The following is an 18,650-nucleotide window of genomic DNA, read 5'->3' as shown; positions in this document are numbered from 1 at the left end:
GACTCTGTGTGACCCTATGGACGGTAACCCACCTGGCTCCTCTGTTCATGGGATTCTCCCAGCAAGAATACTAGAGTGGGTTGCCATGCCCTCCTCCAGGGGATCTTCCCGATCCAGGGATTGGACCCACATCTCTTAGGTCTCCTGCATTGGCAGGGAGGTTCTTTACCACTAGCACCACCTGGGACGTCTAAAGTACTTTGAGGCATACTATTAAAAATAAAACTGTAATAAGCCTTTGGCAATGAAGAGGGATGTGTTGGTCCTTTCTCAGCTGGGACAGGAGGTCAAATACCAAATCTGAAAATGAATAGAGACCCTATAAATCGATCATAATGTAACCTGAAATGAAAGACTAATTTCCATGTTCATGTAAGATCTAAGTATGGGGAGAATATGAATAAAAAGAACTGTGAATGTCCTATTCATTTTTATACAAAGCTGGCACTATTGGCCTGTTATTACTAAAGCATGCATTACTTCACTTTGCTGACTTCCTTCACTGTGTTTTCAAGTTCTGGCTTCATGCTTAGGAAGTCAATTGGTACCCCAAGATTATAAATATATATTTATCTAATTACAGTAAAGTTACAGTTTTGTTTTATACTCTTACTCTTTAATTCTTATTGGATTTATTTTGTATAAAATATAAAGAAAGAATCTGTTTCCCCCAAAGTGCTTATGTATGTTGTCTTATCATCCCAGTATCTCTCCAGCATTAGGCACAGGAGGGTCTCAGTAAATATTATAAAATGAATAAATTAATGACTGATGAGTCTAAACCTTCCAGAAACTTGCCAGGCTTCCCTTGGGACCAACAGTAAGTGATTGTAAGACTGACTTAAATTAAAGTGAAAAGCTAGGCCTAAAGCTAAACGGCTTTTGTGAGGCTGATATCTGCTGCTTTGGGCTATAATTAATTGATCTAACTTGTTGTGGGAATATACTGATAAATTCACCAAGACTTGAAAGGGAAAGATGTTTCTCATTTTCTTTAAAATTATATTTTTTGATTCCTGAGAAATATGTATATGTTACATATATTGCATATATATAAATGCATGTATAAATATCCTTACAATTTTGACATTATTTTTGAATTTGAGATACAAACATTTGAATTTATTCATCTATCTACCATCTGTTTGGGTATATGTACATACATATTAAGCACAAAAGGCACAAAAATTTAATATTTAAGAGTATGGGCTATCAAGACTGCCAGGATTTAATCTTAGCTCTGACATATACTAGCTGTGTGACCTTGGGCAAGTTGCTTAACTGCTCTATCTCCCAGTTTTGTCTGTAAAATTGGAAGATTAATAGTGTTTTCTTCAGAACATTGTTGTGAACATTAAATTCATGTAACCATTTAGAATAGTGCCTGAAATATTGTAAGTGCTGTCTAAGTGTTAGCTTTTATTATTATCCTACTCACTTCCCATAATCTTCTTGTGTTCTTGAAAGTAACAGATTCAAAATATCTTTAAGATATTTTTTAAAAGAACATTTAGGATTGATTGAATGAGAGAAAAAAAATCACTTGGCAAAAAAGCAATTGCTTTATTAGGATAGAAAATATATAGTAACACACATGAATATTAAAACTGTAAAAGAAAAAAAATTCAGAAAAGAACAATGTTTTAAGTTTGAATTCTGAAAATAAAATACATAAATTGAAAGTGTAAACTCAGAGGTGCATCCTGTTTCCAAACACAGGAATTAAAAAATCAAAATGACAGACTTCTCTTAATCTGCTTAGGAAGGCATAAATTGTTAATCAGGCTCCAGGCAACATTGTTTAATACCAAGTTTAATAAAAATCTGCCTGGAGGAAGAAGAGGTCTGGTGGCCAATTTTGAAAGCTGGGCAACTCTGTTTACATGCTTAGTTTCTCTAGCTCTGAGGACACCATTGATAGGGTTTCCTTTGAAATTGGCTTCTTTTAACGGAGTCAAAATTATTAAACACCATAGCATGGGACAGAAAACTTGAATTTTTTCATTGGTGTGAATAAACTTGAAAAGGAAATAAATTGGAGAAGTATTTATTTAAGAGAATCTTTTGCAGTTTGTATGAGAAGAATTTCACAGTAAGCATTTATTGAGCCTTCACTACATGCTTACATTTGCTAGTGATGCCTTCATCTTAAAACTGTGATCTTGAGATGAAAGAAGTGACATTTTAAAACCATTTTCTCCTTTCTCCCCAGCCTGTATTTGTTCATTCCACAAGGCATCTTGTATTTGTATCATGTGGGCTTTCTCTGTGCAGGGACTCAAGAAAATTTCCAAAGTCTTGGCACTGTTTTTAGGAGAACTTGTCAATCAGGTGAAAACTAAATTGGAAAGTATTTGACAAGTGCAGTATCTCCTGAGCAGTTGGAGCCTTGTAGCTACTTCTTTGGATTACTGAGTTTAAAATGCAGCCCAAATTTTACTTGCTTTAAAGTCCTTCTTGATAACATCATGGATATCATTGCCTATTTCTTAATTACAAATCAGGGCAGGTTTGGCTCTTGTTTTTGTGATTGGTTTTTCTAAACAGCTGTGATTTTCATATGGAGAAAAAAAATAAGCCATTTAAAAATATATTTTAATGTAATGAGAAATTGGGAAGCAAACATATGTTCTATTAAAGTTCAGAATATCCCAGTGCGAAGCAAACTTCTTGTTCTTTGGTGCACAGTTAACCCAGCATAGGTTTCAACAATTTCTCCCTGCTCTGTCTGCTGTATAAAAATCTTTCATTACATCAGACTAAACTAAATCACTTGGGAGCATTTTACTCTTTTGTAGCTTTCAGCTTCATATTTTAAATAAAGTAACTGTCCTATTTAGCATTCTAGTTGGTGAGAAAGTCATTTCACATGATCACTCGACATCTAGTAGTGTCCTTCCTTCTGTTGGGTCATCTCTTAAACTTAAGGTCATCTCTTAAACTTAATTTCATTGTCCTTTTAGAATACAAAATAAACACACATTTAAACTCAAGGTGGGGGGAAGTTGAAAAATAAAACCATGGTGCTATTTGTAAAGATATCTTGGAATCTGGCATCTGAGAATAAAAAGCATACTGAAGAAGGGAAGTATCATGAGACAAAGTTTTAAAATATGAGACCTGTATTTGGTATGCCTGCACTTATATCAAAGGCACTTTACCTGCAGGTAAATATACTTTCCTTGAATTCAAAAATTATTGCAGAGCTGGATCTAGAGGTTTGGAACCACCTCCTCTTGATGACACTAACCAGTAAGTGACCCCTTCATTCTGTTGTCTTAATAATGATCTGCCCCAAACATCTTTTTCTTAATAAAAAGGGATATGAGTCAGAAAGAGAGTAAAACGGTAGCACTGATATTTATCACAAAGCCTCCCTCACATAATTTATTTCTTTATGAAACACTGACAAAATCTCAACTACATACTTTTATATAAGTAATTAACTAGCAAATAGTTACTGGGAGATAGAGTAGCTCTACTTGATACAAATTAGGATCAGCAGTACTATACCAATCTTGGTGAATTTTATCATTTTTCATCATGATTACTCAGTCCAACCACACAGTTTTTATCAGTGTTAAATCACAACCTGTTGCTAAGAAGAGCTTAAAATATTTTAGTTGAGTGTGAAATCGAGCAGTTCCAAACATTTTATAAAATGGACGATAGTTGATTAATAAAATTCCCCTTTTTTTAATCCTGCAAAGGAGGTGTAAGCTTTGTAGTTAAAAATGTGATAAGTTCATTTTCATGACTGAAATGTAGAAAGCAACTGCTTTTTGACCTAACAATGCATACCTTAAACTACAAATCAATCAACACCTTAGGAAATTTGTGTTTATCCACAGTTATATAAAGTTTATCTTTAGGAAAAAAAATACCCCTTTAATAATGGGTATGGTTAAATTGAGCTGGATGGGTTTTTAGAAAAACTAGATATAAATTTAAAACTTCTTATTTTCTACTGAATAATCCACCATGTAATCAAATAGGCGAATTCATTGCCAATGACACATTTTGGCCATGACCTTGGCAAAGTACAATTTTGGAGGACCTATTAATATAGTCAAAGATTGTATTGTTATTCCAAATGTTATTATTAATCTCTATGAAGTTTAAATAAGGGATCCAAAAATACCTTTTGATAGAATGACTTTTATCTTTTGGGCTGTCTATTTGGCTTACCATTCCAAAAGTAATTCCCCTTTGCTTTCTATTCATCCAAACAAGGAAGAAAACTAAGTCAGTCATTTTTCAATATTATGTTATTCATTATCTAACCCAGTGGTCCTTGGACTTTTGGATTTCATGGAACATTAACAGTTATTTTTTTAAATAGGGGAGGGTTGACATTGGGTTGCTTGCAGATTTTAATTTTGTCAGGGGAGAAAACAACATAATTTATCCTTACACTTTCATGCAAAAATTGACATTTAACTCCAAAGAAGTGGGAAGGTCACCGTCTCAGTCCTTAAATTGAGTAAATGGAAAGTTATAAAAAACACAATAAATAGGTTGTCATCATGTTTCATATCTGATCACTGACCAGTAAACGTTTTTTTTTTTTTTTGCAACGATGCATACATGACTGGTTAACCTGCCAAATTACTGATACTCAAGAGTACCATCAACTCATTAAAAATAAAATAAAAACCTACATTTTATCAGTCTCCCAAGTAATTGTCAAAATTTTGAAGGAAAATTTTAATTCTTCTTTGCAATAGGAGCTTTACAAAAGTATACAAACACATAAAATTCCTAAAGAGTTATAAATCCTTATTTTCTCCATAAGTTTCCATGCCTGCTCCTTTATAGCATATTTATAAATAATGATATTATAGATTTAAATTTCTCTTTTAATTTTTAATGGCAGAATTGAGTGGAGATGATAAAAAGTTACACTATTCCACAACTAGAGCTCAGGTTACAGAAGAGATAGATAGAAACAATGAACAAAATGAATTCAGTTGATCCATGGACAAGTCACTTCATCTCTCTGGTCATCAGGGATCTCAAATGTAAACGACTGGCATTGGGTTTTAGTCACTCACTCCTGTCCGACTCTTTGTGACCCCATGGACTGTAGCCCACCAGGCTCCTCTGTCCATGGGATTCTCCGGACAATACTGAAGTGGGTTGCCACTTCCTTCTCCAGGGGATCTTCCCAACCCAGGGATTTAACCTGGCTCTTCAGCATTGCAGGTAGACTCTTTACCAGTGAAGCCCTTGGCATTGGGTAAAGTAATGTCTAAACTCCTTTGCAAAGTCAATAAAGTTTGACTTTATTGTCAAACTGTCAATAAAGGCTGGGTTAACTACCTGACTTTTTGAATGGTGGTAATAGAAAGAGTTTAATGGAAATGGCTTATCACCATCAACCATTTATAATATTACTGTATTGTTAAGAGGATGTCTTTCTTCCTTTCTCCTTCCTGCTTTCCTCCACCCCTACCCTCTACCCCTTTTCTTATAAAATTTTACTTGGTAAAGAAATCATTCAGAACAAATACTGAACTATGATGGGAATGAAATAACAAAACTGTGGTCATAAAAGAAGAAAATTATTTTTACCATCAAATAAGAAAGGAAATAATTTTTAGTCATCAAATAAGGAAGGAAATGAACACAATCTTATTCAGTTTTACCTACAGTCCCCAAAGCTATGCATGTAGTGAGTTTGTCAGTGCACTAAGAAAGGACTGAGGCCCTTGGGGTGCCGTGAGGTTGTGATGCCTCCCATCATTGAAATAAATAGCTGTTATTTTTAGCTACCTTCCTGAAATACCTCCTCCAACTTAAGGCTCTCTCAAAACATAAGAGAAGACAATTTATTCTCTTATAAGAAGTATCATTATTATGCTCAGAAAAATGCCCCACACAATTCTTTTTACTACAACTATAAACCCGAATGCATACTTTCAAGTGGCTTTTAAGAAATGAATAAGCTACAGACATTTTCCTCAGCCTGAAAACCTGCATTGCTCTGGTCAAAATAATCAAATCATTCCCATGCCCTCTGCTGCTCTGTATTTCTCAGAGAGTCACACTTTTACTTCTAAGATACCACAAGTGTTTGTTAACAGCACATTCATTAAACGCTTGGCTCAAACAGAAATTTCCTAGAAATTCAAACCAAAAAGGGGCTAAATAAAGAGGATACCACATATAGAATCCAAATGAATGACTTATATTAGGTCTTTATCACTTTTGTATACTTTAGGTTGTCAGAAGGACACATAGTATATCTATTTACTTTGAAGAATAATAAAGATAATAGAAAAGAGTAAGTATTCTTCAAAGCATTAAGAAAACCTTCATTTGATTCTGCTGCAATTTCAGACCACTTTTTAAAAATGTACTCTGCTTATTTTATGATCCATGCAGAATCATTTCCTTTAGATGGTGATTTTTTTAAAGGATAACTTTCAAATTTACATTCCATGTTAGAGAAACATAGTGATTATAAACATGTTAATAATGTAATCATGTTTATAAAGTTATACCTAATAATAGCAGTATTTATAAAGTGGAAAGTGCACTCTGTATAAAAATGGTGACTTTAATTCTATTTCTATTCTTACATTTTCCTCTTACGTAAAAATTCACCTCCCATTTCTTTTCTTTGTAGTCACTTGGGACATCACCTCAACTTAATTTTTTCTTGCTGTTTTCTATTCCTATAACTTATTAGGTCTCCTGAACATCTTTTGGGCAGATCTACCAAATAAGGGAATTACAGAAAGAGAAAAAACACAATGCTCTTTCAAGTGATGAAATATGAAGATAAATTATACCCTGTGTTGGCTAGCTTTGTATTCTTCAACTTTTTCCTAAGTTGTTCTCTTTCACAAGATGGCACTAAATATGGTGGGAAAAGCTTTGGATCCATGCTGCCCATTTATACTGCACATCAAATTTAACAGTAACATTCTGGCTTTAATGAAACTTTTCCTCTTATAAATCTCAGCCAAGGTGATCTGATTTATAGAGGAAATGAGCACCCATCAGTGTTAGTGTAATGATATTAAATAGATGAAACAAGGTAAAATAATCTCTAATAATCTGTGGGGATGGGGGACACAGAACCTTCTGCATATGTGTCCAGTCTGCATTTATGCATCTGTGCTCACAGCATTCATTCCTCAGTTAGTTTTCATTGTTGGAAGAGTTAAAAATTTCCTGGATAGTTCAGTCTTGACCAGCTAGAATACTGGCTGTATCTTGACCCCTCTGACCCAATCACTTTGGCTTAAAAGAACCTTACTCCATTTACATCTGTATGTAGTAAATCAAGGTGTACCACCTTTTTCAAGGGTTATGTATACTTTTCTTGCCTTATCTCCCTACTTGTGAGTGATGGGGTTACTTAGACTGTACACTTTCGGCTGTAAACCTTAATTAGAGAAAACCTGAATTTTCTCATCTGATTACTTTGAAAAAGTGAGCGTTTCTTAGGAATAGGAACTTTAAAAATGTAGGCCAGTTTAATCTTCATAAGAGGAAAATTCAAAACAAAAATATTGTTTAGATCTAGGAAAGTGCCTTAAACTCTTCATTTGTGTTCAAAGTAAAACAAAAATCCTAATGGAGAGAAAAAATGAAAGGAAAAAAAAAGGAACAAAGAAAAAAAATCAACCCAATCTGTACATTTCTTTATTTCTTTTCTAATATCATTGGAACACTGTCACAACTGGGTGCTCTGTGTGTGTGATTTTTGATTTTCTTCTTTCAGCAATTTCCCCTATTAACATGATGTTCTTGAGTCTTTGTATTTAGAATCATTATTCAGAAAAAAATTTAAACCAGAGAAGGTTTGATTATCTACATTTTCACCTTTTTGTGAAGCAAATAAGGTAAGCTCAGTAGACACTAGCTAGGATGAAACACTATTAAAAAATGCAATTCAGACTGAGTCACTGCTTGTTATTTTTATAAGCGAGACCCTAATTCTGATCGACCCCAAAGAATGGGCTGCTGTGACTAAGCTAGCAGCAGAAGCAACTGGCTTCTGCTGGATGTTATCTCATTTGGAACACATTTCAAACTTAAGAACAGATTTTTAAATGGAAAGTTGAAACCTGCAGACCGTCAGCAGAAGAGGCTGATTCACCCCTATAGAACTTATCTTACTATGTAAGTTCCAGGCAGAGTTTTTTTTTAAGGACTAGGTTACCTAAAATATGTTGTGATACATCAAAGAGAGAGAGAGAGAGAGAGAGAATAAGAGTGATATGCATCTAAACATCTTTTGGACTTTTAGTACATGCTTATTTGAATGGGGGCTTCTTTAAATTAGAAACCTCTAGTTCAGTATAACTTGTCAATGTTCATGGATCTCTGAAAGGTAAATTTTTTTCTGCCTCATTTTTTCTACTTTTTTCAATTGCTTCATATATTTGCTTGAACCCCTGGGGTAGGGCTTCTTCATGTGGAATTTTTTGAGTCCTAACTATAATGCCATTATTACTATTGGGTAAATTTGAGTGAAGGAAATACAATCTTGGCAAGATGAGAAATAAGGAAAATTTTATATTAGTAGTGGTGAATTCTTTATTAATTGGCCATTGCTTTCATTTGGAATCATAGAGAATTTATCAAAAGTCTAGATATCCCGAAACTGTACAAATACTCTTGGGTTCCTGAAATTAGAGGAACTACACAAATGACAGTAATGGTTTTGACCTGGAATAAATGTCATGAAAGGAGTTGGGGAATACGGTCTTGTCTGTGAAGGGAAAGCTGTTATATGCTTATCATCTTAGATAACAAAATCCATGATGCAGCTGAACTGCAGGGGAAGTGCATGGCATGACCCACTAGAGGTCCTTTCCAACTAAAAAAAGTTTCCATAGTTCAAAGGATTCAGCCTCACTCAGCTGGCATTCCGGGTTGCAAAGCGAGTAAGGGCCAGAAGGGGGGACTGCACATTTTACTTCCCTAGGGAGAAACATGGTTTCATTCAGATTATTTGTCATATTTATCTCTCTTTTTTTTTTATCCTTATGTGGTACACTCACTCAATTAGCTCTGGTTAGATATTCAGAACCTGTTGTTCCAAGTTATTGATACATTTGGAAAAAGGAAGTATCATTTGATGTCCTGGAGCTACAGTTATGCTTTCTATTGATATTAGCTGTTGTCAAGTATCTCAGAACAATATTTTCAAGAGAGATTTCTGCTTTAAAATGAAGACTGCCTCAGTAAGTTTTTACTTGCAAAGCTGATGGAAGTGGTGGGTGGAGGAGGTAATATACACATTTTCTGATAGTAGGCAACTTAGTAGAAAGTGATTGTGTTTCTATGTATTATCTTTGCAGAGTTAGCATTAAGAAATGTAATTGCAAAAAATTGATGTAAAAGCCAGATAGTAAAGGGACTAAAAGTCCCTGCAGAGATACCAGTCTGTCACTTACAAAGGTAGCAAAAGATAATTCCAGACAAGTACAGAACTAAACCATTGCTGTTTTCCTTTAGAGATATACTGCTGCTTCTCATGTTTTTCTGAAAAAATTGGTTACTTCCTCTGCTTCTGGAGTATGCCATGAACCATCAAAACAGGTAGAAAAAGATCTGCCTTTTATTTCTCCCCAATACCTTTTTAATTAGAACACACCAAAGAGCAAAACGGGCAAGATACAATCCTGCGTGATTGCATTTTCCAGTAAATTGTTGGATTTCTTTTAAGTTTCTGAGCTCTGCATTGAAAATCTGGCCTCTGGCATAAACTTTGCCCTCCTCCTATGACATAATGAAGACATCTGCTTGATCATATCCTCTTTCTTCACACAACTTGTTTTCTGGCTCTAAAAAAATAGCCAGCACAAAGCTATGCAAGTACTGAAACACAAAGGGTGATGCTGAAGCCAAACTGGAAGAGATTTTTTTTTCTCCTAAGGTAGAATACTAAAGCTTTTCCTTTTCAGGTACAGGCATCAGCAAGAAAAGAAAAGAAATAAGTAATCCCTGCTCACCATCTGTATAAGCTGATTTGTTCTTCATTCTTAGAAGAGTTGTGCATTAACAAGGTATATCCCTGTGTTCCTTTTCCCATACATGGAGGATTTTGCACCCCCTGGATTATAACCACTCAGAGAACCCATATTTTGCATGTGTGCCCCTCCAGAGCAGCCGGACATGTACACATCACCCACTCCAGCAGCAACATTTTTTGTTTTTTTTGCAGGAAAAATTCTCTTCTTTCCTACATTATGTGCTTCAGTAAGTGAAAATGAAAATTGGCCGAGATATGGGGTGATACACTTCCACAGTGTGAATATCATAATTAAAATGTCTTTACAAAAAAAAAAAACAAAACAAAACACGAGAGAGAGGAGAGAAATGTATGGCTATTCCAGATGATTAAACTTCTTGGTACTTGGATGTTCTCTGTAGTTAACTCAGGTGAACAGCCCCTTGCACTAACAAGGACCTGCATATAGCTCCCCATAAAATATGGATTTTATTGCAGCAGTGACAACACTTCAGCACCACGCTGACCTCTCCAGCATCTCCCATCTCCGAGATCTCCGATAACTCTTGGCATAAGAATAACTACAGAAGTAATCCCAGCTCTGCAATACACAACATAGCAAGATTCCCTGTTACTAAATTCCGGAATATCGCACCGGGGGCGTCACTTTTCCTGCATCGGACACCGGAAAACCAAGCGCACTTGGTTTGCTCTCCAACCGGTCCGGGGGAGGCGTTTTCCCCCAGATTTGTGCCTGGCCAGCCTTGGAAGAGCACAAGCGAGCTCCGTCTTCCACATGACTTTTCCCTGGACAGTGTGCTCCATTTTCGGAGTCCAGTGTTGGACTTTCCTTGCAACCTAAGCATTTCTGCCCTATGTGAGCCGGCAGGCGTTGCCCCCGGCGTGCAAGCTAACAGTTTTTTTTTTAAAATAAGCTTCTTCTCTGAGACAAATCATCTCTTTAGCCTAACTTTTCCTTATTGGGAGCATTCAGGAGTTTTCAAGCTACCCAATTTTCTGCTTTGGCTCCCAAACCAAGAAATGTAACCCGGCCAAAGCAGTCCCTGCAGAGACCCTGTGATGTGAGCAGGTGGAAATAAATCAAGCCCCAAACCGCTCCACGGGTCCTGCACGCACCAGCGCCCTTGGTAATTGACCAGCCAACTTTGCAAATGCCGGAGATCCCTTGGCAGCCTCTGCCGGCGGAGAGAAAGGCAGCGGGTTCTTCCCGGCGGCCCCGTCACATATGCCCCCACCAAGCCCCTCCGCGGTCTTACCAGAAGGCGGAGGAGCGGCGCCGAAGCTCCCCGGGAACCGGCGCCCGTTCTGGGCAGCGGCAGCAGCGCTGCCCGCGCAGCCGGACCCGCGCGCCCGCCCCGACCCGGGCTCGCAGGCTGAACATCCCTCCCAACTCCAGCGTGCGGCACCCACCGGGCGAGGAGGGCTCGCTCTCTCTGATTGGCTTCCATCAGCGCTACAGAATTAAAACAAGAAAAGGCATGCACCATCGCCAACTGAGACCGAACCCACCTCTGCTCGCCTTCCTGCTCCCAGGGAGACCCTGCGACCCGCCCAGGCTGCTCCTGCCTCGGCCGCCGCCGCCGCGGTTGCCGGCTCAGCCGTTCTCGCTGCCGCGGCTGAAACTGCAGCTCGGGATGGGAAGGTTACGGGCTCGGGAGAGCTGGCTCTTGTGGGCACACACTGATTTGCAAGTGAATGAAGTGGGAGGGAGCAAAGAGAGGAGGACTTTGTTAGAGAGGCCCAGTGCCTGCCCCCGCCCGCCCCCTCCCCTTGACAGAATGACTCCCTGTGTTTGAAGTCCTGAGCAATTCGCTCCCTGTAACACTCCCTCCGCTTCAGGCTTTCCTTTCTCTTCCTTTCTTATTTTGTTGGGGGGTTAAGACATATTCAGAACTTGCGTGACTTCGTCTGTTCCCTCCTTTATACTATCAAAATGCACCTTGTGCGATCATCTGTAACGGTTGGATTTTTTTTTTTTTTTTTACCGACCAAGCAATTACAATTCCCAGGGACATGGTACCTCGTTGCGCTATCAGTTGGCCAGCTTCGTGTTATAGCACGCATAACATGCACGCACATAAAACAAACCCAGTCTCCTGAGATAACAGTACTGGCGGCTTTTCTTCACAACATAAACAGGCGTTCTCCAGACACAAGCAGACATAGATTCAGACACGTCTTTCCTTTTCTTCTGGGAAGACAGGTTTTCACATAGTCCTATGATCTCTGTCACTCTTTTGGAGTGAGTAACCCCAAGATGTTGTAAAATGAAGCTATGCTTCCTTGGGCTTGCAGAAACTGTCGAACCCAAACCCTTCAGGCTTACCACTGACTTATGGCTGATTCCGTCTTTCTAAATGAGTTAATACAAGGACACAAAAGACTTGCAGGAGAGTGTGTAATGATATTCAGGTCTGCCTCCCATTTGTGATCTTTCATGAAAGTTCCTGAAGTAGGGTAACCTCCAAATTGAACTCTTATGTACACATAGCAGTTTGCATAGCTATCCTTATAGTAATCAAAAAGTAATTTCTAATATTAGAGAACTAAGCTGCAAAATCTTAAGCATGTTGAAGTATTATTAAGTGAGAGTAATGGTTTTCTACATAAAAGATATAGACATAATGGAGCCAGGCAGTGTTGGATTAGGAAAATTAAATCTAATTACCACAGTGATCGCACCCGGGGTCAGTAGCATCCCAAACCATCTGTTTGTGTATGCTTTAAGTTGCGGGGAGATTTCCACAGCATGGTGTGCTAAAAAGATCCAGGCTACTCTGGCCTCTGAGTGGTTAAACTGGTTGGAGGTTGGTCTCCTTCCCAACTGAGCTCTTACTAGAAAATCTTTTGTTTCTCCAATAGAAGTTCAGGCATTTAAATAAAGCCAAAATCAAAGTATTTCCTCTAGGCAGTCAGTGCTTCAAAGAAGTGTGCATGGAATGGTTTTAGCACAGATGTTCCACACATGGAAGATGGAAAGACTTTGAATTTCTTTCTTGAAAAGATCTTCCTTTAATGGAGAATTGCCACCAACTTAACAAAAAGGAGGCTGAACATTTTCTCTTCATGCAGCTATTCAGAATCTTGTAGAGAAGGGGTGGGCGAGAAGAAAGCTGCTTCCATTCCTCAGATTATGAATTCTATACATTTAATTGGAAATACTAGCTCCTTATGTTTTTACAGTCCTTTATTACTTACAGAGTACTTTCACAGATCATTTTATTGAATTCTTTTTTCAACAAGTGGTCTGATTTTTTCCCCATTAGGACAAAGGAAGCAGATTGATGATGGCATAGCATGGGTTAAATAACATGTCCAAGACAATGAAAACTGGAAAGCAGAAGAGTCAGAAATATTACTGGTAAAACTGTGGCTATATGTGTGTGTGTGTGTACATACATATATATGTGTGTGTGTATATATATATATATATATACCATTAAAAATAAACCATATTTTAAGATTGCCTTTTGCAGAAAGATGTGCAGAATAACTGATTTTTATGGTAAAAATGGGATAATAGTGAAGTTAATGTTCTCCCTGTTGAACAAGTTTATGTCTCACAAAGGAAATCTTTAATTGTTTGAAATATGCTACTCTTCTAACCCCACTAAACTACACGTCAAAGATGACTAAAGCAACTACTTGTTATTAGGAATGGATAAGCAATCAATTTACTTTGGGATAGTTCACATGGCAACATTACATAAAGGACAGCACTTTTAATACTAAAAAAGATTTTTGTGTGATATTTGAGGATTTCTAGTGTTATTTACTACAATTATTGTTTTCAATTAAATATCCATAATTATTTCATTCTCATTTCGGAGATAAAAAAATGAGAGTTATTAAGGTCAAATGATTATCCGGTATGTAAATATCCAGAATTGTTTCATTTTCATTTCAGAGATAAAAAAACTGAGAGGTTATACAATTATCCAGTGTCATATTAGTACTATTTCTAGTTCATTCTCTGGCACACCAAAACATGTTGGCAAGTAACAGAAGCTAATTAGAGTTAAACAGATAAGAGGGTCTTTGCTATCAACATGTAGAGTCTTCTTTTGAAACTCAAGAGTGGAAATTCTGCAGGGCTTCTGGAAAGACTTGGAAACAGGTACTGAGAAGCCACCAGTACTCAGCTGAGTGCTGTTTTCCTGTCCTCACTGTACTTAGGCTTCTGTTTTGTCTGCCTTCACACTGGCCTTCTCTGTTATTTAGTCAGAACTTCAGGGCAGTACCACTGTAGCAGAGCTTACCTGTTGGAAAGAATGTTTCTCTTTCTGCTTCATTTCCAATTTCTTGGAAAGCAGTTCTGATTGGTCAAGTGTTCTATTGGAAAGCAGTTCTGATTGGTCAAGTGTTCCCGGACTATTGGAAAGCAGTTCTGATTGGTCATGTGTTCCTGGACTATTGGAAAGCAGTTCTGATTGGTCAAGTGTTCCGGGACTAGTTTGCACGGGCTGGGGCTGGGGCAGAGGGAGGTAGCAGGGTGACCCACACAGAGCCCTTTCGTGTGTTGCGTGCTCAGTCATTCAGTCGTGTCCAGTTCTTTGTGGTCTCATGGACTATAGTCTGCCAGACTTCTCCATCCATGGGGTTTCCCAGGCAAGAATACTGGAGTGGGTTGCCATTTCCTTCTCCAGGAGGTCTTCCCAACCCAGGGATCGAACCCACAGCTGTTAAGTCTTCTGTATCTGCAGGCAGATTCTTTTACCCCCAGGACCCAAATGGAGGGCAGCAGCAAGGGAATGCTCTCGTGAACTGGGAATACATTCCCCAAAGTATCCCATTCCACACATTCTCTTGTTTTGTTTAGTAATTTGGTGCAGCTGAAGTATCTCATTAATTTTTAGACTACTTCATTATTTTATATGCTTCAGTCAAAATAACTTGTACTTCTCTCCTTTTACAGCTTGCAAAGTTTCAATTTTTTAAAAATAACTCCTTCATAGACTATTATTAGGGATATTAATTTTGATGAGGGATTTTTCAACTTCCACTAAATCTCTCTTCAGATGATTAAGAAGTGATATTATCCTTATAGTGGGGATGCATATAAATAAATAATTACATGTTTTCTGACTTTCTTTTCAGTAATGTGCATCTGTATGCAATGATTACCTGATAAAAACATTTTCGTGATCATCAACAGTTATTCTTGATTAGGAGAAAAAAGTTCACTTTTAAAACCATGTGCCTAATTAAGAATCTGGGCATGGGTAGTTTTGCTTCATCCAAATCTTCCCTCTAAAGTTTGCCTCAAATGTGTGGTTACCAGAAAAAATCTACAATGTCGACCAGAAAAAAGTCTACATGTTACAGTGTTTATTACTTAGTTATCATGGTGTGCACAAGTGAACAGTTTTCAGTGAGGAATAAGGGCTGTTTCCTATCTTTGCCCTGTGTGCGCTCACATGCGTATACACCCATGCATGCATACATACATCAGTGTTTAAGGGGGGAAAAAGTTTTAACTACTCTGGGTATTACTGAACTGAAACAAAGGAGACAGGAAACCTCGATGGAATTCCTCTTTTGTGAGAGCCATAGACATCTCAATACAAGCTAAAATAAATTCACACAAACTTCATGTGCTTATCCAGGTTTTCTTATTCTGGGAGAGTTTCCAATCCTGTGTTTAAAATGGGTTGGATCCCAGGGTGCATTAAGACATTTCCCTCTTGATCATTTGACTCATTACTATAGGTAGATTGCAATAGCCAGGAGATTTCCAAATTAAATAAATGCATGGCAGCAAAATGTTATTGACCTACACTGGACATTTGAATACTCAGGGCATTTCCAGGTTGGTAGAATGGACTTCAAATTTGATGAATTATTTTATATTTTATTCACTGTGTAGCAGTAGAATCTAAATTTGTCTGATGAAATACCTACAACTCAAGTTTGGTAGACTGTACTATGTCAGTGAAGGAGCATGTCCTGGTCTAGAAGGAACAACCTAGTAGGAGGATATGCACAGTGTCAGCGTATTCTCTTAAATAACTAGTGTAGACCAGAATAAACAGAAAATCCTACACTTGCATCCAGTGTGCACACGCGTGCCAAGGTACTTTAGTTGTGTGCAACTCTTTATGATGTTATGGACTATAGTCCGCCAGGCTCCTCTGTCTGATGGGATTCTCCAGGTGAGAATACTGGAGTGGGTTGCCATGACTTCCTCCAGATCTTCCTGACCCTGGGATCAAACCCACTTCTCTTATGTCTCCTGCATTTGCAAGCGGGTTCTTTACTACTAGCACCATCTGGAAAGCCCTACACTTATATCCAGAGGGAAAAATTCTTTTCTCTTACTAATCCCTCCCCCAATTATAGAAGCACTTGGTGGGAATAATGGCAGGCTGGTGTGGATCACAATAAACTGTGGAAGATTCTAAAAGAGATGGGAATACCAGACCACCTGACCTGTTTCTTGAGAAATCTGTATGCAGGTCAGAAAGCAACAGTTAAAACTGGACATGGAACAACAGCCTGGTTCCAAACAGGAAAAGGAGTACATCAAGGCTGTATATTGTCACCGTGCTTATTTAACTTATATGCAGAGTACATCATGAGAAACACTGGGCTGGAAGAAACACAGCTGGAATCAAGATTGCCGGGAGAAATATCAATAACCTCAGATATGCAGATGACACCACCCTTATGGCAGAAAGTGAAGAGGAACTAAAAAGCCTCTTGACGAAAGTGAAAGAGGAGAGTGAAAAAGTTGGCTTAAAGCTCAACATTCAGAAAACAAAGCTCATGGCCTCTGGTCCCATCACTTCCTGGGAAATAGATGGGGAAACAGTAGAAACAGTGTCAGACTTTATTTTTTTGGGCTCCAAAATCACTGCATATGTTGACTGCAGCCATGAAATTAAAAGACGTGTACTCCTTGGAAGGAAAGTTACTACCAACCTAGATAGCATATTCAAAAGCAGAGACATTACTTTGCCAACTAAGGTCTATCTAGTCAAAGCTATGGTTTTTCCAGTAGTCATATATGGATGTGAGAGTTGGACTACAAGGAAAGCTGAATACTGAAGAATTGATGCTTTTGAACTGTGGTGTTGGAGAAGACTCTTGAGAGTCCCTTGGACTGCAAGGAGATCCAACCAGTCCATCCTAAAGGAGATCAGTTGTGGGTGTTCATTGGAAGGACTGATGTTGAAGCTGAAACTCCAATACTTTGGCCACCTCATGTGAAGATTGACTCATTTGAAAAGACCCTGATTCTGGTAGGGATTGGGGGCAGGAGGAGAAGGGGACACCAGAGGATGAGATGGCTGGATGGCATCACTGACTCCATGGACATGAGTTTGAGTGAACTCCTGGAGTTGGTGACGGACAGGGAGGCCTGGCATGCTGATTCATGGGCTCGCAAAGAGTCGGACACAACTGAGCAACTGAACTGACTGACTGGAGTGGGGAAGATAATATAATAATGCGTGTTCAAAAATATTGGGGGACTATATATACATATATATATAGAGAGAGAGAATGTTAAAATTTCACAAGTTTTGTCAAAAGAAGCCAAACAAAAACAATTACACAAAGATTATCCTTTGTGTAGGTTTAAGTGTTATCTTTAGAATAGATCAGACCTCACCTAGAATCTTCTCTTCTTCAGGTATCACACTTAAATGCCTTTTTCGTTTTTCCCCCTCCTGTGTTTTCACTGTACTTTGTAAAATAACTATAGTACTTTAGCTAGAGCTCTTGTTTACATATTCTTGTTCATCTGCTAGACTGTATATCCAATGAATTACTGAAGATAGAGCATTTCTTTTGATCATCATTTTAGCTTCTGGTGCTTGAAAAAAAATGCTTGGTGCTTACATGTCAATATGTAGAAATCTAGATGGACTAGAATTGATTCGGTAGACAGAACCTTTAGATGATTCATAGACTTAAGATCATGTTTGTGAACTAACGGTTATAAGACTGGAAAAGAAAATGTTCAAATTGGCCATGTGTCACACTTTCAAATACTTGATGAACTGTCATATGAAAGAAAATTAGAATGGGTTTTAATGTGATGGAAGCCTCAGGTAGTATCAACTGGAGAAATCCCTAGAAGTTACTGCATTTTGTTAATTCTAAAAAACCCATATTTTCCCATTTTAATATCTCTGAAATTATAATGCCTCTCACAATTGACATGATGAGAAAGGATTGTGTCATGGTGTAATTGGCAATGTCTCTTCTTTCTTAATGACATAAAATAATTGTGCGACTTACTACCATTGGCATCTTTGATCTTTGATGACATGCAGATGGTAGATTTCAGCTCAACATATGGAAGAATTTTCAAACTCTTAGTTCTGTTCAAGATGAAAGGTATAGCTTCAGCTATAGCTTCAGCATAGCAACGGGTCCCATTCATGAAGGCATTCATTCCCAGACTGGACCAACACGTTATAAATGAGCTCATCAATTTGGGGATTGAATGATCTTTAACATCTTTATCAAACTTGAGATTCTTGAATTTTGAGACTCTTAATTTTTAGATGAGAAAACAAAGATAATACAGGTTAAGTTCTTTGTCCAAAGTCACATATCTCATTTGAGACCAAGACTGGTCTATCCATGCCTCTGATTTTGTACGCCTGAGACTAACACAACATTGTTTATCTGCTATACTCCAATATGA

At 37.9% G+C, this 18,650-nt stretch overlaps 1 protein-coding gene across 1 annotated transcript in view; it reads right to left on the bottom strand.

Moving 5' to 3' along the window:
• CDH6 (cadherin 6) overlaps positions 1-11,670 on the bottom strand; it is a 154,309-nt gene extending 142,639 nt beyond the window's left edge. The window contains exon 1 of the mRNA XM_040262273.1: positions 11,504-11,670. The gene's annotated coding sequence lies outside the window, so the exon portion shown is untranslated. The remainder of the gene's footprint in view (positions 1-11,503) is intronic.
• Positions 11,671-18,650: the final 6,980 nt, after the last annotated feature.

This window comes from Oryx dammah, unplaced genomic scaffold (genome assembly GCF_014754425.2).
Source record: "Oryx dammah isolate SB20612 unplaced genomic scaffold, SCBI_Odam_1.1 HiC_scaffold_20, whole genome shotgun sequence".
Taxonomy (NCBI): Eukaryota; Metazoa; Chordata; class Mammalia; order Artiodactyla; family Bovidae; genus Oryx; species Oryx dammah.
The sequence above is the reverse complement of the archived record's forward strand: the minus strand, read 5'-3'. Positions and strand labels throughout refer to the sequence as shown.